An 18,386-nucleotide genomic window follows, 5' to 3' on the forward strand; every position below is an offset into this window, starting at 1 on the left:
TTTGCTAAGGTGAAGAAAAGTGCATTTACAATATCAACCCACATGCAAAGAGTTTTTTGTTGTTAGATTAATGGGGCCTAAGCCCAGAGAGAAAACAAACTACAAAATCAATTTGGGCTTAGGATGGCCAGCAAGATCATGCAAGCCCAAGCAAACCTAATGAGTAATGACCCATCCTGGCGAAGCAATCAGCAGAACAGTTGCCCCATATTTCCATGTACACATTCACCAAATTCATCACCAAGGTAGAATCCGATTACCACAGTTGAGATTAGCGGCTAATCTGATACCATAGAAAAGAGGCCACATGCAGTTCTGCATACATCAACATTACTTTTTCTTTTATAGGAAACATATTTTTAAAAATATGTAGAAGGGAGCTTCATTTGAATTTTGTGTTATGATCAATTTGACCATAAAGTTTGTGATAAGTAATAAAAATAATGGATACTATAAATATGATTATATGAAGGATGATAAATACACCAATAAGAAGTGAGAAAGAAGTTCTACATCTCTTATGATTTGATTTGATTCTTTAGATAATTATTGTTTGGTCATACAAAAGTTTCATTATAGAAATCAATAGGTGTAAGTTCTTATAGGTTTAGTCGATTTTGTTTTAAAACTAGCTTTTCCCTTGCCGACGTTCGACTGGCTTTGTAGAGTTATGCCCAAATCGTAATCAGCATGATTTTCACGATTGAAACTCACCTTTATATGGACTTGTGTAAATCACAATTGAATGTATTGTTGGTCCACTTTTTTGTAAAATTACCATGCATATGCATGATTATGTTGGTCCCAACGTTGACCCATCTCAACCTTGACCAATGAATAATATATAGGGATGTGCTAATTAGGCATACGCTTTATGGAAACTTCATACAAGACTCAATTTAGTAGAACGTTTTTAATTCTGAGCTACTTTTGAATAGTTAACAATTTTAACTTTTAGGAAAAAGTCGTCTCTCTCTAGCTGGAGTCTCTCTCTCTAGAGATGGGATTTTCCCGCGTCTGTTTGGCGTCTTCTACCTCGTGAGCTTCGTCTCATAACCGCCATCGCCTTTTGCATTTCAACCATGATTGAATCTCACCATTCCATCAGGTTCGTTTATGGTTAGTTTGCTCCACTTCTCTCTGTTTTGCTGAGTTGCTGTGTTTTGGTGCTCGATTGAGGCTGGTATTACGCTTCGCCGTTTGTCTTCGTCTCTCCATGTTTTCTTCTTCGTTGCTTGTTTAAGAGGTGTATTGGTGGTTTTTCATGGAGATCTCTTCGTTTCTGGTTCTCTGACTCTAGTTAGTGCTTGCGATCTTTATTTTCTTTGCTGCTACGCTATCGGTTTGGCAGTTTCAATTTCTGATCACTTGGCTAGAGTGCTGTTTGGTTGGATCTCATTTTTCTGGCTTAGATCTGAGTGTTTGTGTAGTTCTGTTTGGTGTTTGGTTGAACGTTTTCTAGTGAAGGTTTGTGTCCTCTAGCTGTTTGATTGATGGCTTCTTCATCTGCTAATCCAAAAAGACAGGGTATGCCTGAAGTTACAGATTGTCTGTCTGTTAACTTCGCTGCAGCAATAATAGCAGAGAAAGTCCCTAATCGTGGCACTGTTATTGGCATTTTACTTAATGCTTGGAAGGGTTTTGGAGATATTAAAATGGTGGGGGTTAAGGACAGATTGTTTTCCATTTCTTGCGAAAATGAATCTGTTGCTAGTAAAATTTTGAATGGTGGTCCTTGGTCTGTGAAGGGGTATTGCATGAGCATCACTCGCTGGCATGATGAGTTAGCTATTGGGGATCTTTGTTTCTCTGAAGTTCCTTTTTGGATTCAAATTACTAATCTCCCTAGAGGTTTAATGACTAAAGATGTTGCTCTCAAGTTTGGGGAAAGAATTGGATCTGTGGTAGAGGTAGAAGATCCTCGAATCTATCCCAGAGGTGTGTTAAGGCTGAGGGTGCTTGTGGATGTGACCAAGCCTCTTCTCAGTGAGTTATGGATTCCAGGGGGATGTCATGGGGATGTCAAAGTGAAGATTAAGTATGAGCGCCTTTCTGATTTTTGTTATAATTGTGGTAAATTGGGGCATTGTCACTCTGACTGTGAGGATGAAGTTTCTCTGGATGTTTTTGGCAAAATGAAATTTAATGAAAAGTTAAGAACTAATACTGCTCCTAATTTGGACTTTTTGTTTAAAAAGAAAGAAGTGAAAAAGAAAGATTTATGGAAAAGTTTGGGACCTCAAAGAACTTTTGATAAGGCTCCTATGGTGGATAATTTTCTAGACCTGAGTTTGGAAATGCAGCAATTAAAAGGCATTAAAGATCATTTGGTTGTTGGGGATGGTTTAGGTTTTAACTCAGGTACAAATTTATCTAAGAAGTCTGATATTTCAGGGAGGTCTCCATCCTTGCTTGGCACGCAACCTGAAGGCAATATTTTGCTAGTTTCTCCCGACTGTGGAAAATCTCCTGCTATAACTAGTGGTAACTCTAGCATGGCAATTGTGCACCAAACTCATAATGTAGTTTCTACCACTACTCACACTGTGAGATATGAGAATTATCCTACTGCGTCGTCTGTTGTTGATCATGGAGAAGCACAAAAAAATGCTGAGGAATTATCTGATGGTTTGATGGTTTCAGAAGTTTTAAATGATGATGCTGTTGTGGACTATTCAGTGGCATTCCCTATTGAAAATGAAGAATTTGTCCAAGCTAAAGCTTCTACACTACTGTTTGATGATGCAATGAATGAATCCTTGGGGACTATTGTCAGCCTGGAAAGGGTTTTTAAAACTCTTAACCTCAAAAGACTTGCTGATAATTATCCAGGGGATAATCCTCCTAAGAAAGCTAAAACTGAAGTTAACATGATGTTGCTTCCTGATCCTTGTGATATACCAGTGAAGAATAAGCAAATCTATTTAAGAAAAAAGAGGGGAAGACCAAAGAAAACCTCTGCCCTTTCAACTAAGCATGTCTCAGATTCTTGTTTATCTTTGGAAATGGTGGAGGTCCCAGTGGCTTCTTTCTTTGGTGGTTTAACTCTTCAGTTGGATGGTTCTGGCCAGCCACCACAGAACAATGAGAATTCTAAGTTGGAACTGTCAGGGTCTTGGGACTGACCTGACAGTTCAGTCCTTAAGGGACATGAGGAAAATGCATAGTCCCTCTCTAGTTTTCTTAATGGAGACTAGAGGTCAAAATGATAAGCTTGAGACACTTAGGAATTCTCTTTCCTATACTGGGAAATTTTATGTCCCTCCAATTGGGTTGTCTGGAGGCCTGGCCCTTTGGTGGAATCAGGAGGTGGATGTGCAGATTCTGGATTTCTCTAAAAATGTTATCAATATTAGTGTGACAGTCAAGAAAAAGTGGGAGAGGTGGAAGGCTTCTTGCATATATGGGCCTCCTGTGGATGTGGATAAGGCTAGGTTCTGGGAGGTTTTAACTCAATATGGCAAAGGAATGGTTGGTGGATGGCTTTGCTTTGGGGACTTGAATGTCATGGCCTGGAATTCAGAGAAGGAAGGTGGTAACTTGTTATCAGCCAGAGAGTTGAGGTATCTTCAGTCTTTTGTAAACAAAGCTAATATGATGGATTTGGGTTTTAGTGGTCTGTCATATACCTGGTTTTGTCACAGAAATGGTGAATGGGTTAAAGAAAGGCTTGATAGAGCTTTAGCCAACTCCATTTGGCACTTTTTGCATCCTAACGTGCAGGTGATTAATCTTCCAGTGCTTGGATCGGATCATTCCCCCCTACTTATTGACTGTGCTTATAAAGAAATTAGATCTCCATGGCTTTTCAAATTTGAAGCTAAATGGCTTAAAAGTGAAGAGTGCAAAGAAGTGATAGAAGATTCTTGGCTGTCAGATCATATTGATCATGCTGCTGTTAGATGGGACAAAAATTTACGTTCTTGTGCTCATAATCTGACAAATTGGAGTAAAAAGCACTATGGTAATAATTTGAGACAGATCCGTTTACTTATGCAGGAGCTTTCTCAGGAGCAAAATCTACCTTGTGAACAAATGTGCAAGGAAAGAATTCATGCTCTTACAAGTAAAATTAAGCTTCTTTGGGAAGGGGAGGAGATGTATTGGAAGCAAAGATCAAGAGTGGATTGGCTTCAACAGGGAGATAAAAACACTAAATTTTTTCATCTATCTACTCTTCAAAGAAGACAGTTTAATAAAGTTTTCTGCATCAAGGATTTGAATGGGGACTGGTTACAGAAAGAAGAAGATATCCATAGTGGTTTCTTGAGTTATTTTAAGCAGCTTTTTACCTCAGTTGGGCCTCGAAATTTGGATATAGCTCTCTCTTGTGTGACTCCTGTGGTTACTGAAAGTATGAATGCTGCTTTGCTTTCCCCTATCACTCTTGAGGAAGTTAAGGTAGCTGTCTTTGATTTGGGAGCTCTGAAAGCTCCAGGTCCAGATGGTTTTTCTGGAATTTTCTATCAAAAACATTGGGAAATAGTGCAAGATGTTGTTAATAGGGCTGTTAAGGCTTTTTATAATGAGGGTTCTGTGCTGCAATCCATGAATACAACCAGAGTGGTGATTATTCCTAAAGTTACAGCGCCTGAGGAATTTTCTCAATTTAGACCAATTGGTTGTTGCAACTTTTCTTATAAGATTCTGTCCAAGGTACTTGCAAAAAGACTAAAGCCTTTCATGCCTGAGATTGTCTCTCCTTTTCAAGGTGCTTTTGTGGCTAGGAGACAAATACAAGATAACATACTTATTGCACATGAAGCTTTTCATCATATAAAGATTAAGAGGGAGGGTATTACTGGTAAGTTAGGTTTGAAAGTGGATATGAATAAGGCGTATGACCGAGTTGAGTGGGATTTTCTGGAAGCTGCAGTGTTAAGAATGGGTTTTGATGCAAGGTGGGTTCATCTAATCATGGAATGTGTTAAGACTGTTTCTCTTTCTATCCACATCAATGGTAAACCTGGTGCTTTCTTCTCTCCTTCAAGAGGATTGAGGCAGGGGGATCCTTTATCCCCTTACTTATTTCTTTTTGTGGGAGATGTACTTTCTAAGATGGTTCAAGATGCAGTCCAGCAAGGAAGTTTGAAAGGAATAAGATTGAGTAGGTCAGGCCCTATTCTTTCTCACTTATTTTTTGCTGATGATTCCTTTTTCTTCCTTAAAGCCTCTACAGTGAATTGTATGGTAATGAGACAGATCTTGGAAGACTACGGTGAAGCTTCAGGCCAGTTGATTAACTATGGAAAATCCACTTTATTTTTCAGTCCTAACACTAATAATGATGTTAGAGCTGAGATTTGTTCCATCATGAATATGGAGGCTGCTTTAAATCCTGGAAAGTATCTAGGTTTACCAACCATTTGGGGGAGATCAAAAAAAGACTCTTTGGCATATGTGAAAGAAAGATTGGCTAAGAAGATTAAAGGTTGGAAGCATGGCTTTTTATCTTCTGCTGGCAGGGAGGTTTTGCTGAAAGCTGTGGCTTGTGCTGTCCCTGCATATCCAATGGCCATTTTTAAATTTCCACAAGCAGTATGTGATGAGTTAAATTCTTTAATGTCAAATTTTTGGTGGGGTCAGAAAGATGAGGAGAGAAAGATCCACTGGATTAACTGGGACAGGTTAGGATTACCAAAGTGCAATGGAGGCATGAGCTTTAGGAATTTGGCTGATTTTAACTTGGCTTTACTGGCAAAGCAAGCTTGGCGGCTTCTCCAAGAACCAGACTCTCTGTGGGCTAGGGTTTTGAAGGGTATATACTTTCCAAATTCTAGTCTCTTACATGCCAAAAAAGGTGGAAGGGCTACGTGGGCCTGGAGCAGTTTGCTTGAGGGAAGAGATTTGTTGCTTTCTGGTGGTAGATGGCAAGTCATTGATGGGGTTTCTGTCAACATTTGGAGGGATACTTGGATTCCAGGTCTTAATTCCCCCCTCCTGGATCAAGTTGTCCATAGTGCCTCTGATGTCCCTCAAGTAGTATCTGAGCTCATTGATCAAAGCTCTTGGACATGGGATTTTAGTCAAGTCTCTTTTTATATTGATGATGAGATGCAAAGAAGAATTGAGGAAATCCATATTGGCCCCAGAATTCATCATGACAGGTTTGTTTGGCCTTTCTCTAAGTCTGGTAGTTACTCAGTCAAAACTGGTTATCATTGGCGTCATTCTCATATGAAAATTCCAAATTTGGTCTCTAGTCATTCTTCTCATCAGGTGGATGGTAGGCTTTGGAGCATTATTTGGAAGGCCAAGTCTCTACCAAAAATTAAATTGTTTTTGTGGAAGGTTTTGCAAAATGTTGTGGCTTCTAGGTGGAATTTGTGGAAAAGAAAGATCATTCCTAATGCTTTGTGCCCTCTATGTGGTGAGTATGCTGAAACCACTGAACATATGCTCTTATTATGCTCTTGGGTCAGTGCAGTTTGGTTTGATTGTTTGGGGTACAAGATTGATAAGGCTGCAATTTCTACTTTTGATTCTTGGTTATTGGAGGTATTGGATTATTGGAAGAAGGACTCTGAATATATTCTCTCTTGGATTTGTTTTATTATTTGGAATATCTGGAAGCCTAGATGTAAGGCTGTGTTTCAAAAATCTTTCCCTGATCCTGTGTGGGTTGGTCTATCTGCTAAAAGAGCTTGTATAGAATATCTTGAGTGTATGTATAATCCTTCTATTTCTCTGCCTCCCTCCTCCATTTCTAATGATCATGTGGCTTGGGCTCCCCCTTGTGATCCTGAATTGAAAGTTAATACAGATGGATCTTGGGATCAAGCTTCTCACGAGGCTGGTCTTGGGGTGGTTATAAGGGATAGCAGGGCTTGTGTCATTGGAGGAAGCTCTGTTCATTGCTTATCCGATTCTGTGTCAGTGGTGGAAGCTCTATCAGTAAGAGAAGGTTTAATATGTGCTCAGAAGTCTGGTCTTACAAAGGTTGTAATTGAGTCTGATGCTCAAACAATTATCAAAGCTTGTGATAAATCAAGTCAACAGATGGACTGGCGTATTGTCCCAATTGTAGAGGAGATTTGGCATCTTGCATCTCAGTTTGATTCTGTGAGGTGGTCTTGGGTGCCAAGGAAAGCTAATGGTGCTGCTAATGCAGTTGCTTTGCTAGCTAGAAGGAAGCTGTGCCCAGAGGATTGGGTGGAGACACCCCCATCTTCCTTGCTTGGAGTTTTGGTGGCTGATGGACTCCCTCTGGATTGATTTTTTTCTGCTGTAGCTTTCTTTTTGGTTCTGTTTGAATTTTCTAGATTTCTGCTTCTCTTCTTTTGTTGCTGCCTTTGTGGCTTTTTTGAATGGAATCCTTTTGTTCTTGGCCAAAAAAAAAAAAAACAATTTTAACTTTTAGGGTTCTAAATAGAATTGTATTACCCAAGAAATCGAGATGGTTAAAAAAAAGTCGAGATTAGAGTCAAATTGGTTGAGGAGATGGTTAAATTGGTTGGATATGTTTAAGAGCTTAGAATCAAGAAGGTCGAGATTAAAGTTGAGCTAATTGAACTAGTATATATATATACACACACACACGTGAGATAATTAATTAATTTGGTAAAAGAAATTAAAGATCCAAAGAGTCAAAATTATTAACATTTCAAAGCATGAGTTAAAATTGTAGGTGTCTAATCATTAAAATGGATTATTTTATAGAACTTCGCTTACATTTTATAGATATAGATTCCAGAGGCCCCTGATGCCAAGCGCTTGGTAGCTGCAAAATGGTTCAAAAATGTTTATGTTATGGTTTAGTTCCTGAATTTTGGGTGTAACATAACGGCTCCACTAAGTCTATTCTATACGTACCCTATGAGGGGATGAGGTGAAAAGATGAGGTTTTACTCTCAAAACTCGGTGGAGGAAGAAGCGGCGAGCGTTGCTGTGTTAAAAAAATTTTGTCGAGCGCTCAACAAAGTCACTGAGCACTCAATGATAGGTGCGTATGTTCGTTAGTGCGTACTTGATGAGTTCTCATAAAGGGGACTACTAGGGTGCCTCAATGTGCCTCAATGACATGGATTACCATGTAAATTAAGATACTTGCCACATCATATATTCTATATATAACCTATTTTACCCTTTTTTAATTTTCTTCATTTTCAGAAAAAAAAAAAAAAAAAATCTTCATTTGAATCCTCAATTATCAGTCCAAACACTGCATACTAACCCTTATGATGAACTCTCCATTTTCCCTTTATTTCCACAGATCATCATTCAATTGATTCATTAGAATCAGAGATCCTCTCCCTCCCTCCCTCCCTTCCTTTCTTCCTTCCTTCCTTCTCTCCCTCCTTGCTGGGTTCATCGAACCAACTCTCTATTTAGGATGAAACAAAATTCCTTTGTGCAGTAAATGAAAAAAACAAATTCTTGGCTAGATTGATGAAGTTTTTCTAGTCCCTCCATATTTTATTTTTTTTTTCTGGTTGGGTTGCTATTACACTGATACACTAAAAAGGAAAAAGAAAAAACAATGAAAGTCTTATATACAGCAACCGGGTTTGATTTGGAGGCCCATGTTATTCTTTGTCTTTCTATGGAGGAAGAAGACTAAACGTTTGAGAAATTGTTTTGTGCTTAGAAATTTATGGGTTGACATGGTAAATTTGTAGTCTTTAGATTTTCTCTTTGAAATATAGATGGTCCATATTAAAAGATAAGTTTAGCAGCCAATTAAGGTGTTAAATTTGGAGATGTATTTTATGGGGTAAAATGGTATTTAACTAAAAATAATTTGACAAGTAATAATGTGATTTGGCAATAAATAATTATGAGTATTATTTAAAGAGATAATTAGACTTGGGTCTTTTAGAAAAATAGTTTTTAGATGAGATCGGGGGTGTTTTAAAATTTATAAGAAAACCATTTTAATTCATAATAAAGTCCTTTAATTTATAAGAAATTTTTTGTAATTCATAATAAAGTTCTTTTAATTTATAAGAAAATCTTTTTAATTCATAATAAAGTTCTTCTCCGATTTGAAGGGTATTTCTCCTCTTAGGGTGTAGAGTGGGCTTTGTACGCCCAAATTTCGGAGTTAAAACCTAACATAAAGTCGTCAAAGAAGAAAAAAAAAGACTTGATTAAAAATCCTAAATCACTACCGATTTTAGTCTAAAAAAGACTCATAAAATAGACTGAACTCTAAATCTCCCTTATTTAAATTTGCCACATCATATTGAGGCACAAAATTAAGGCACAAAATCATTTTCCTCTCATAAATTCTATACTTGTCGATTCTTGATATTATTTAAATTTAAATATAAGTAATATCTACGTGTGTCACAAAGTAGGAAACTTCTTTAGAGTTTAGGGTTTAATAAATAAAACCAAAAAGTAGATTGAATTATAACTTTGAATTTGTAATAAAATGTTTAAATAAGAAATCAAGTAAAAACAAAACAATAAGATATAGATAACGCCTCTATATTATTCTACGCAAACCGTGCATAATATCAAAAGCTTGACCCGCGCCAAATAGTACCAGATATAGCTTGGATCCCTTTGAATCTTTTTTTTTTTTTTGGTAGAGTGGGGGCCTAAAAGACCCAAACAACAACAAAATTAGCTATTAAAAAAACGACTTCTAGAGAGTCCAACCAAATCAACAATAAGCAGCATCTCACAACCAGGAGGAGGATCTTCAAAAATAGTCAAACCAAACACCAAGGAATGGCCAGATCCCTTTGAATCTTTCATTACATGCAACATGCCTATATTCAACGTAGAGCTACCCCATGACCCCACCCTCAGTGAAACTTATACTCTTTCTATATATATATATAGAGGGAATTACCAATTTAGTCCACTTATTTGTTCCAAAGTCTCACTTTGGTCCACCCTTTTTTTTTTTGGCCAACTTAGTCCACGAAATATTTAACGTTTGCCAACATGGTCCATTCCGTCAAAATGTCAATAACAGCCGTCAAATTTAGGGGCAAAATGGTGAATTCATATGCTTAATAAGTCAAATATGGTCAAATGGGGTCAATTGGCGTATGTGGGTTGTGGACTCTTCGAGAACCGATAGCAGGCCAACGGTATTGTGGGTTTTTTTTGGATTTGTTCGCGAGATCTGGTTGGAACCTTGGTGAATTCGTGTTGCATTTGAGATCGTTGGGATTTCTGGAGATGGTTATTGAATTTCGGACATCTGGGGAGCATCCCACGTACGGTAAGTGCGCAAATTGGTCTTGTTATGCTTTGGATGTTTGGTAGCTGTTGTTTATTGTTCTTTGTTTGTTTGGTAGCTAGGAAAAAGTGTGGGTGTGGTCCCTGTGTGTTCGATTTGGCAGCTTGTAAAATGCATATGTCTGCCACTTTTAGGGTTTTCCTTTTTCTGTTGTCCTTTTTCTGTTCGATGTGGTCCCAAATAACCTTTTCTCTGTTTTGTTCTCTTTAGTCTGCTGGATGGATGGGAATCTTGAATTTTATACTGTGTTGGGTTTGTTTTTTTAAGTGTTATTGCTTAGTACAGTGGTCGGTGAACATTGAAGGCTGGTACTGGTGTAGGTGGTTTGTCCTAAATGTCCTTTGTTTTTTTCTTTTTGTGGTGTGACTGTATATAGTTTAATAGGATGGTTTGTGATGGTCAATTTTTCTAGTTAATGGGGCTGCCAATTGTGTCAATTTGCCAATGCTGATAGGATATTAGGATGCCAAATGGGTTGGTTAATTAGCATGTGCATCGAGTTTGGTAAGTGGGTAGCTAGTGTATGTATGTAATCCATGTTATATTTGTGTTACTATTAGAACATGTTACACTTAGGTATGGTTTGTGAGGAATATGAATTTTTTAATTGTGTGTAGGGGATCCTGATGGGATTACTCTACAAATTCAGTATGGGGGTACATTTACAAAAGGGGTTTACAAGGGGGGCACTGTGTGCTGGGTTGATGATCTCTCAAGAGACCTTTTATCCCTATTGGACCTCATGAAAATGGGCAAGCAACTTGGGTATGATGTGAACATGGAAAAAGTTGAGCCCAAAAAACTTAGTATATACTATAGGGTTCCTGGAACTAGTGGGCCAAATGGTTTAGTGTATATTAGGTCTGATGCACAGGTTCTCTCATTGGTTAGTGTTGTTCCTCCCAACCAACTTGGACTGTTATATTATGAGGGCCCTATTTGTACCCAAGTTGAGAGTCAGGCTTCACACGTATGGCCATCTTTGGAGGGACCAGAGTATCAGTTGACTATAGATGATGTCGATGATCAAGCTTTACTTAACAATGTGGTTTCTGGTAGTGGTGGTGATGAGGTAAACAGTCAATCAAGGAAGAGGGATCCAAATGATTACACAGACTACAATGAGTATGGTTTCACAGCTGGTGAAGATGGTGAAGATGGTGAAGATGATGAAGATGTTGAAGATGGTGAAGATGATGAAGATGGTGAAGATGGTGAAGATGGTGAAGATGATGAAGTTGGTGAAGATGGTGGAATTGGTGAAGCTGCTGAAGCTGCTGAAGTTGGTGAAGCTGCAGAAGTTGGTGAAGCTGCTGAAGATGACTCATTTGTAGACAGTGATTATGAATACAGTGATAATGAGGATGATAGGGCATATGAGACTAATGTAGATCCTGAGGTTGACCCTGTGGCTGCTACCAATGATGCTGGGGAGATTTCAGATGATGGTGACAAATCAGATGAGCTAGAAAGCTTAAGTGAGGATTCTTCTGATGGTGAAGCTGAATGCTCTCGAAGGAAGAAAAAAAAGAAAGTGCCAAAGTTCAAGCAATTCAATAGGGCCACTGATATGAACAATCCTGTTTTGGAGTTAGGTAAGCAGTTTGCCACTAAAGATGAATGCATGGAGTTCATAAAAGAATGTGGAATTAGAGAAGGCAGGCAATTAAAGTTTGTGAAGAATGACAAGGTTAGATTGAATGCAATTTGTATTGGGACCACAAAATGTCCTTTCCTAGTACGGGCCAACCCTCTATCTTCAAGTTCATCCACATGGGCCATAAAGAAACTAAGGCTGCAACATATGTGCAACAGGAAGGGGAATGTGAAGCAAGCCACTTCAACCTGGCTTGCAGACAGGTTTGCTGCTAAGTTGAGGAACAATCCTGGTTGGTCTCTGGCTGGTTTCCAGAGTGAGGTGAGACAACAATTCAACATAAATGTAACAAAGACTCAAGTTTACAAGGCCAAGAGGAAGGCTGATGTCCTAAATGAAGGCCACTATGATACTCAATATGCTAGGCTAAGAGATTATGCAAATGAGTTGCTGAGAACAAACAGAGGTAGCACTGTCAAGATTAGTACAAACAGAGAAGGTGACAAAGTGCTTTTCCATAGAATGTATATTTGTTTGGATGCATGTAGAGAAGGCTTTTTACAAGGGTGTAGGCCTGTCATTGGGGTTGATGGATGTCACACCAAAGGGCCTTACCCAGGACAGATTCTCACTGCAGTGGGGGTTGATCCAAACAATGGATTGTTTCCAGTTGCATATGCTATAGTGGAGATTGAAAACAAGAACTCATGGGAGTGGTTTTTGGAGCTTCTGATGAAAGACATCAACACTGAGAATGGTCATGGTTATGTAATGATCAGCGACAAACAGAAGGGATTAGTGCCTGCCATAGAGAGGTTAATGCCAAGTGCAGAACATAGGATGTGTGTGAGGCACTTGCATAATAATTTCAAACTCAAATACCCTGGCCTCCAATTGAAGAACCTGTTATGGGCAGCAGCAAGGTCTACTTGTATTCCATGGTGGAAACAAGAGATGGACAAAATGAGGATTGTTGATAATGCAGCCTGGGGGTGGTTGAGTGAGAAGCCTGCAAAAAATTGGTCAAGGTCACACTTTGGGACACATTCCAAATGTGATATACTATTGAACAATCTATGTGAGAGTTTCAACTCTGCCATCCTTGATGCTAGGGACAAGCCTATCCTAACCATGCTAGAGAGGATTAGAATGTGGTTGATGCTGAGAATGGCCAATAGAAGGGCTGCCTGCAGGAGCTGGCATCATTCAGTTGGGCCTAGGATCTTGAAGATAGTGGAGAAGAGAAAGCTAGAAACAGGTGTGCTGATAGTAAGAATGGCAGGGCCAGCCATATATGAGGTGGAGCATATTGGGGGCTATCAGTTCAGTGTTGATATCAGTCAATGGACTTGCAGCTGCAGGAGGTGGGAGTTGAGTGGGATACCTTGTGTACATGCTATTGCATGTGTATTGATGAGAGAGGAAGATGTGCTTGATTATGTTCATGGTTGTTACAAGAAAGATGCTTACCTCAAGGCATATGACCCCATGATTTTTCCAATGGCTTCAATGGATATGTGGGAAACAGGTGATGATGATAAAATTCTACCACCAAAATGCCTTAAGCAGCCTGGTAGGCCCAAGAAAAAAAGGACAGATGGCCCAGGTGAAGTTCCAGCTGCAAACCCTATCCCAAACCCCAATCCATTAGAAGTGGCCCCACCTCAAGTATTGAGAAGACATTGGGTAACTATCAGATGCAGCAAGTGTGGAGCTGAGGGCCACAATGTGAAAACTTGTAAAAGGGTCGTAGGCAATCAGGTATTTATGCTTCTCTTTATACATGCTGAATTTTCATACACTTATTTCATTTGTATTTGAGTCATAATTCTGGTTTGGCAGAATGTGCAAGGTGAAAGGAGTATGACATCCCCTCAAGTTCAAACTCAACAAGATGCACCAACCTCAGTTACTCGAAGTGCAAACATGGTACAATGCAAATCCTTTATGTGATGTTCTTGTTATGTTATTGTGTTGGGACTCAACCAGTATCATTAATTCAATGTGATGGACAGGTAATAAGGAAGGTGACCAGAGGTAGAGCTAGAGGTATGGTAATAGGGGGAGGGAGTGGGAGAGGTGTAGTAACCACTGAGCCTTCAAATTCAACTGCAGCAAGGAGAGGCAGAGGCAGAGGCAGAGGCAGAGGCAGAGCTAAGGCAAGCAATGTGACCAGAGGAAGAGGAAGAAGTGGGAGTTGATGCTAAGGCAGAGCTAAGGCAACCGTTGGAGTAGAAATAGGGTTACTAGATTTTTTTGCTTCTTGTTGTGTTTTGATTGACCAAGGTATTTAAGCTCTGTGTTTGTAAAAATGTGGTTCTTTTGAACATTTCTGGACAATTTTTGGGCTGGCAGGTTTAATGCAAATTGGAATGCAGTTTGGTTGCCAAATTATGGCTGGCAGGTTTTATGCAAATTGAAATGCAGTTTGGTTGCCAAATTATGCAAATTGGAATACAGGTTTTATGCAAATTGGAATACAGGTTTTATGCAAATTGGAATGCATTTTATTTGCAAATTGGAATGCATTTTATTTGTCTGTCTTGTAACCAGTTTGGTTGCCAAATTGTGATGCATTTTGGCGTACACTTTGACTAAAGGGTTTGGAATGCATAAATGAGGCAAAGCCTAAAATGCTACTTCAACTTCTAGCATTACAAAGTAAAACAAAGCCAGTTTCTACCATTACAAAGCATGCCATTTCTACACAGGTTGACCGAAATGCCATTCGTACAAAGCAAGTCCTTTACACCACCAAACACCCAAAAGCCATGGCAAAGGTCCAAAACAGAGCATACCCGAAAACCAAAAAACTTAAGCTAACAAGTACATAAACTTCCAAACACAGATCACCCAAAAGTCATTCCCACTACACCCACGTTCCTCCCATTTAAATTACATCATCATCATCATGGTCAGTATAAAGAAAACCCAACTCAGCCCCAAACAGAGCAGCAACGCCTTCTCTTTTGTCCTCTGTTTTTTGATGGTCTCTTCCAATCCTCCAATCCTTCTAAGCAATCCGGGAATAACCTGCCTAGAACGTGCACACATAGGAGGGTCCAACCAATTCCAGAGATCACATCCTCCATTTCGCTGCAAAATGATGGATTTTAAATCCACAAAACCAATGACCCGAAAATGACAAGAAAAAAAAAATACACAAATAAACACCCATGCATCTATCTTACCTTCCCGAGTTGGCATGCCTCGAATCTTCTTCCTGGGTTAAGATCAGTCCAGCTAGTGGTTGTTCGGGCAAGCCTCCCACAGTCACAGAATCTTTCACCAATCCATCTTTGCGTTGAAGATGTGGACGAAGACATGTTTCTGTTTGGGGTCAAGAATGGGGTACCTGATGTGGACGAAGATGTGGACGAAGATGTGGGCAGCAGCAAGGATATATTAGGTACCTGATCTCATACATATAACCCACAAAAACTAATATTTAATTATTGGAGGGAAATGTTCTGCCTATTATTGGAGGGAAATGTTCTGGTATAGGCAGGGAGGGAAGAAAATGGCGGGGGGAAGGGTCTTTGTGCATTTCGATCTAGACCTAATTTAGATATGAATTCACCATTTTATCCTTTAATTTGATAGTAGTTATTGACATTTTAATGGAATAGAATTAGGATATGAATTCACCATTTTGTCCTTAAGTTTAACGGTTGTTATTGACATTTTGACGGAATGGATCATGTTGGCAAACGTTAAATATTTCGTGGATTAAGTTGGCCAAAAAAAAAAAGGGTGGACCAAAGTGAGACTTTGGAACAAATAAGTGGACTAAATTGGTAATTCCCTCTATAATATTATGAGGAACAAAACTTTTGATGGCCGGCCCTTCAAGTGATCAAAGATTTTGTTTTTAGAATTCACATATGTTACAACCTTTAGATAATGCGAGATGTCAGTTGACGTCTTTTTGCTTGTATATGCAGCCAAATTTTTTATTGGTAACAATATAATATTTGAAACAAAATTTTTGATATTTTTACTATTTTCTCTTTTCTAGATTATTATTATTATTTTTTTCATATATAAGCAGATGGTAATCCTTACTTATGTATTAGTCTGAACTTTTTATCACTAAGAAACTATGGGGTTCAGTAACAAGATTGATCTACTTTACTTTTTTATTTTGTCACATATATTTTCTCTTAGCAATCCATGCTAATTCAGTATCATTAGAGAGGTCTACCTATATTGTTTACATGGACAAGTTACCGATGCCTCAAGTATTTGCTAATGATAATAATTGGTATTCATCCATGATCGATTCCTTCAAATTTTCAAATTCAATCTCATTACATGACCGTCAATCTTCTCCATCCATTTTGTACACTTATGAACATGCTTTTTCTGGTTTTTCTGTTGTTTTATCTTTAAACGAACTAAATATTTTAAAGAAGTTTCCGGGATTTATCTCAGCTTATAGTGATGATCGAGCCTCTAACTCTTGGTACCACTCGAACCCCTGAATTTCTTTCTCTTAATCCATCAACTGGTCTATGACCTATCTCAAATTGTGGCCAAAATATTATTGTTGGAATCATAGATAGTGGTATTTGGCCAGAAAATCCGAGCTTTGAAGACCATGATATGAATGAAACAAACCCAGTAAAATGGAAAGTTTCATGTAAAGGAGGAGGTCATGGAGACTTTAATTCCTCCATGTGTAACTCAAAAATCATTGGAGCTAAATACTTCAATGAGGGTGTGAAAAAAAATTACAATGGAACAGTTGTGGACTCAGCTAGGGATTCTAACAGGCATGGTACCCATGTTGCATCCATAGTTGCTGGTAACTATGTAAAAAAAGCTTCTTTTTTCGGTTATGCAGAAGGAACCTCCAAAGGTGTTGCACCGTTTTCCAAATTGGCTATTTACAAGGTTAGTTGGGGTGAAGGGTTCTCATATTTATCTGATGTTCTTTCTGGTATAAATGAAGCTATTGTTGATGGTGTTGATTTAATTTCCATCTCTTTAACTTCACTTTATAAGAAAAGCTTGTTTACGGATCTTATGGCAATAGCTTCATTTTCTGCTATGAAAAATGGTATATTTGTTTCATCAGCTGCAGGAAATAAAGGTCGACCAACCCCTCAAACATTGTTAAATGGGTACCCATGGGTCTTAACTGTTGGCTCTGGTACTATTGATCGTATGTTTGCTGGAGTTTTGACTTTAGGCAATGGAGAAACTATAACAGGATGGTCTATGTTCATTGGTGATTCATCATTATTATAAAACATGCCATTGGTGTACAATAAGACTCTAGCAGCTTGCAATAGGAAGGGTTTGTTGCGTAAAGCTCCTAAAGGCATCATCCTATGTGATAGAGGGAGCGTCATAAACCAAATGAATTATATTCTCTCCTCATATAAGCAGCTATACTTGTCCATAGTGATGGATCCCTTGAATTTAAATATAAGATATGACAAAGATAATGTAGGGGTGTCACTTGACATCGCGTCATCATGTCCCTATATTGTGATAAGAGAATCTGATGCACCACTTGTCATTGCATATGCAGAAGAAAACCCTAATCCCAAAGCTAGCATAAAATTCAAAGAGAATACTGTCGGCTATTAAATCTGCTATTATGACCACTGCAGATATATAGGATAATACTCTAGATCCAATCCGAGCTTATAGGGATGATGGTAATGACCATCTATACGCTTCACCTTTTGACATGGGAGCAGGTTAATTACATCAATCCAAATAAAGCATTTGTTCCTGGTTTGATTTATGATGCAACGGTACAAGATTATGTCAATTTATTATGCTCTTTGAATTATAGCCAAGATCAAATCTCCAATATCACTACATCAACAGTTTATAATTGCTCCGATCCATCTTCAGATTTTAATTATCCATCATTAATTTCCTTATATAATGATGCTACAACGTACATCAATTACTGAAGAGTTTACGAGGATTGTAACTAATGTTGGTGAAGGATATGCCACTTACATGGCTAATGTGACAACTCCACAAGGCTCTATGATTACTATCTCACCAAAGATATTGGCATTTATAAAAAAGTATGAAAAACAATCGTATACTCTCACTATTCGTCACAAAGGAAATGAGAACAAGGCTACCTATCACATTTGGTTCACTAGTTTGGGAGGAACAAAATGTTAGTCTATCCGCTAAACATCAAGTTAGAAGTCCTATCATTGTAGCTCCTTGGAAAATTTAAGTTTGTAATTTTTTATGAGAAATACTATTAATTACTAGACATCAATTTTGAATGGAATAATTAAGATAGCTTGTGTAAGTCTCCATTTCATTCTTACTCTTATAAAATTTGATTTTTAGCAACTGAATGCCATAACATTACCTGTTTCATTGGTAAATGATGACTGACTATACATTTTGAGCTTAGAACTATATTATAGGTGATAATGGATGCTAATTGGATAAGGGAAGATGAGGGGAGACTTGTTGGAGGACAACCAAGCTTCAATAAAATTTTAAAACTAATATCTAGAAAGAAGGGAGTTAAATTGCATTAAATTGATCAAACTAGTCTTATTGACCAATTTGTCTAATAAAACAAACCTGGGCAATATTTTA

Source organism: Dryas octopetala, chromosome 2, assembly GCF_963921425.1.
Source record: "Dryas octopetala chromosome 2, drDryOcto1.1, whole genome shotgun sequence".
Classification (NCBI taxonomy): domain Eukaryota; kingdom Viridiplantae; phylum Streptophyta; class Magnoliopsida; order Rosales; family Rosaceae; genus Dryas; species Dryas octopetala.